Here is a 5,063-nt window from a genome sequence, read left to right on the forward strand (position 1 = left end):
TGATCTCAGTGAAGGCCAAGAGGTCCATAACTTTAATTTTGGAGAAAAAAAAAAAGTAGGCTTAGCGCCCTGTGGTCCATTGCCCAATAGGAAATGTAGAATACTCAAAAGTACTTTAAAAGTGCTTGAGTTACTTTACTCAGGGAGTAACGCAGTAAAATAACTGGTTACTTTAAAAAAGTAATGCAGTACAGTACTTTGATTACTTTTAAAGTAACCCTTACCCAACTCTGCTTATTACACTACTTTTGCATTACTTTGACCAAAATGAGCTCAGAAGAACTAATGTTCATTTTAAATGGATGAGGGTCATGTTGTTTCACAACAGGTAATCAAAGCACAGAAGCTCCAGTTTATTACAGTTCATTTCAAATCCAGTCCTGCGCAGGTCTGACCCATTCATACACTCACATACAGTGGTTACTACTTTGTATTAAAATTCCCTTTTTATATTAATAATAGTGTGATGACAAAGAACAATTAAATAGCCCAGACCTTTTAAAGTAAACAAATAGCCTTGAACACAGGTACAGGCAAAGCTACAAAAGCACCGGAGAGAGAACTGTCCATAAGAATGGGTTGGTGTGCCAGTGTTGCTCTGCAGTTGTAGGGGATGTGAATGGAAAGACATTTAACAAATACTAACATCACCCAGATGTGCCAATCACCGGGACGAGGAAAAAACAAACCGGAGGCCAACTCCTTATCCCTGCTACTTTCTAGCAGTCTCAGTATGCAAAAGCAGAACGGGATATGTTGTAGACAGTGCAGGTATATTAATGGAAACACACTGAACATGAAAATTACGTACAGTACAGCATGGCCCAGATGTGCAGATCACTGGCTCCCTTCTATAATGTCTGTAATGACATTACAAGACACAACAACCTTCAGAGGAAATGTTTCATTTTACATTCATCCATCAGTGTGGATGAATGTAAAATGAAAACAATAAACAGTTTATTTCAGGTGGTAACGCATTACATGACATTGTAAATGTGTTAATATTATCCAAAATCCTGTTGTTAATGTGTTATATTACTTTGTGACTGAGTAATATATACTGAATCGAATTACTTATGTAATGCATTACCTCCAACACTGGTAACACCACGTGTGTGACAATTAAATATCAAAGATTTTCATTTTGGTCTGTTAAGTCTCGTCTATGGTGGAATGAGGTAACACAATGGTGATTGAGCGTATGGCCCACTGATGAAAGTATTACAATCTTTATATAGCAGTATTATAAACTGGGTGTTTGTAGACAAAATGCTGTATTAAATTACTGCTAATGAAAATGCATCATTTTCTCCTGCTGCAGCTTCACATGAAATGTGTTTAACTTTTAGAGTTGACTTTTATTATGAAGTAATTACAGGACATGCGATGTTTGTCACATAGACATGTTTATTTCTGCTGTAAAGTTGGGCATTTTAACATGGAATCATCTGTGAAGATTGACCAGCTTCTCGAGCCAGTCTCAAGTGGCCGTTGGAGGGAGTTTTTGGCACTTCCACATTGGCTTCATTTTTCAGCCCCAGAGGTTGTTGTTGTTGTTGTTGTTTTTTTTTGTAACTTTTTTTATTGGCAGGAATAAATGTACAGATAAATACATACATAGATTTGATTCAGAGTATTCCTCCATTTTTTGATTTTGATCCCACCCACCCAATCCCCACCCACTGCCAATGCAAAAATAAATAAATAAAATAAAAATTAACTTCCCTAAATACATGTGCACCATGCACAGATTTAAATACATTTAAATGCATGTAACTGCATGTACATGTAAATACAGCCCTTTTACATACACAGGTAGGCCTACATATTTTTGAGACACAGCACCCAAGTAGAATTAAGCTTACGCTTACACAAAAAATAAATAAATAAATAAAACAATATATATATATATATATATATATATATATATATATACATATATATATACACATACATACATACACATACATACATACACATATATATATATACATATATATACACACACATACATACATACACATACATACATACACATATATATATATACATATATATACACACACATACATACATACATACATACATACATATATACACACACACACACACATACCTACATGCATGTCCCAGAGGTTGTTGCTTGGTTTTTCATTGAGCTGAGCACTAAATGCTATCGTCTGCTATATCATCAGAAATGCAACCACAATTTAAGACAATGCTAATTTTCAACATTTTCTGACAGCGGATCATTTGGTATATTGCAGGACATAATGGAACAGTCAGAAGCAGCCACAGTGAGTTGTTAGATGAAGAGCTCCGGGGCGACAGGCTGCAGACCTCCAACTTAGCCAGGTAACCAATTATTTCACTGTGCCCTGCTGGCTGCAGACTCAGGCCATGTTTACACAAAAACGATCCACTGATAACAGAATTGTTTCTCATTTTCGTTTTAAAAAAGTTCTGCATTTAGACGTTAACGTTTTGATAACAATCGCCGTGCACACAGATCCGAAAAAATGACCAAAAACGCTGCAGTATACATGCCAGGCCAGGCACCCAAAACGGCGCTGTCGTGTAAAGGATCAGCCAAAACGCAACTAAAGTTTACCGTTTTCAATTGAAATCATTGTCATATAAATGGGACCTCATGGTGTGTGCAGCATAAAATCCAAATATGGTTACTCACAGAATGATGGAAAAAGGCAGATGAGATGATGCTGCTTGGCCCTGTTAATGAAACATTTACATTTAAAAAAACACCCAGATGGAACTTTTGATAGGAACACTGTTCTCTGCAGTTTATGCAGTAAGGAATTTTCGTACCATTGGAATACCTCAAGCCTGAAATATCACCTCAATGCAAAGCTTTAGCAGCGCACCCGAGGTCTGAGCTAGCACAGCCTCTGATGCTAACAGTAACAGCCAGCCTTGTCAAGTCACACTTGAGGCATTCAGATGCAGACTGAGTAAGGCTACCTGTGACAGACTAACTCCATTACAAAATGGATTGCAATGGACTGCAGACCAGTTTTGGTGATAGAGTACAGGGAAATTCAGCAGCTTTACGACGCATCTGCCAAAATTGATTTGAACTGAAATGTTTTAAACACTTTCAATGCAAAAACTGATGTATGCAATTAAGTTATATTAATCACAGAGCATGTAATTAATTATGTTTTTCTTTTAATCAGTTGACAGGCCAATAAAAATGCAATATATTATGAAATTCTGTTAATGTATTATTCTGTAGCAGTATGGGACATGCATACCACTAAGATTCATTCAAAGTCCTGTGTGACACACACACACACACACACACACACACTCACAAACAAACAAACAAACACACACACAGGAAAAAACCTTTTCAACTCTTGCTGCAGTGCAATACATCGTCAAGCAGACAAAGACAAAAGACAAAAATGTTGCTGCTATTTTAACTTTCCGGAGTTGTAAAATCCTGTGATTGAGTGCTTCGGGGCAGTACGTTGGCATCTGATAAGCCTTTAAATTTAACTGGACTTACTGGATTGTATCACCAGTAACTGAATCACCATGCCCCCACACAGAGCTGTCAGTGTGAATGACAGCTTAGTAGTATATGGGGTTCTAAGGATGGTGTATACAGCAAAATGGCCTCTAGGGCCCGCTATGAAGGATTTTTAATTTATTGAAAAAATATATAGTTCTGTGCAATACGTTCGGCCAGTTGACGAAAGTGATGAAATAAAATATTTCTACCAAATTCTTATATTATTCTTACATCATTTTAGAGAATAAATCAAAACATATTCATTTGATCTCATGCTCAAGACACATGATAAAAGCATCTTCTACATGTATTAGAATACAAAGAAATCCAGATTTTATCTTGATTTTACCCCCCCGCCCCCACCCCATCCCCTCTGTTCCCCTGAACACACACACACACACACACACACACACACACACACACATTAACACACAGACCAATCCTCTAATGCACAGCACACCATCTAATTAAGTCACTGAGCATTTCATTGAGATCATTAAGAGAGTCTTGTTAAGATTTGATGCTCAATCAGCTCTGAGGTTACAGTCTGGTGGTGACAGCATCCTCACAGTCAGATACAATCTGCCAAATATATTACAGTCCAACATAAAGAATGTGTTTGGGCAAAAAAGACTTTCTGGTCATTTTTTGTGTAGTACTTTTGGTTGACCACAACTGTGTCTCAGTTTGTACTAACTCACAAGGCACATGTCATCTTAAAGAATTAAAATAGTACCGTGAACAATTATGACTTACTTATTAATGACTAATATGTTTGTTTGTTTGTTTGTTTGTTTTCATCTGGCTCTGACTAAAGTGCTGTTAAATGTCATTAAGATCTCTGCCCCTTTCAGTCCTTATGTTCCATTGTTCATTCCTTTCAACATGCAAATAATGGCTCAATTACAACAAACATCACTGTATGAGTAAAGCCTATTTTATTCATCCAATCACAGCAGGTCCTACCTAAACTGACAGAATCACATATTGGTTAAGGATGACTCATTAAAATACAGTTTGTTTTCCCAAGGAAATAAACAGATTATTTGGACTGTACTCTGCTGTTATAATGATTTTAGCAATGTTGGCATTTGAACAAGATCCCATCCATGGCAGACCCTAGTTCAGTCCAATAGCCGCTGCTAAACCTGCAGCAAAGCTCCAGCACGATATCAGCCTTTTTTATGTATAAAATGCTACACATTATATTTTAATTATTACAGATGAATAATTTGCTTTCCTTGATATTTGATCTAACTAAATCTGTAAACCTCTTGCATTGTTTATGCAGAGATGTTGACACTGACAATGAACAAGCTCTTTGAAAAAAAGTATATAAAAGTTACTGAAATTCATAACTAGACTGCTGTCAGTGTTGTAGTATAAAAAGTTTTATTGTGAATGCACTTTAAAAACAAAGTTACAGAATATTCACTCAGTGCATCAATTACTACTTTTAGACATGAGCTTTTACACTGTCCCATCATAACTGTTAAAAGTTAAAAACCCTTCTCCAAGCCACTTC

This window comes from Epinephelus moara, chromosome 3 (genome assembly GCF_006386435.1).
Source record: "Epinephelus moara isolate mb chromosome 3, YSFRI_EMoa_1.0, whole genome shotgun sequence".
Classification (NCBI taxonomy): Eukaryota; Metazoa; Chordata; class Actinopteri; order Perciformes; family Serranidae; genus Epinephelus; species Epinephelus moara.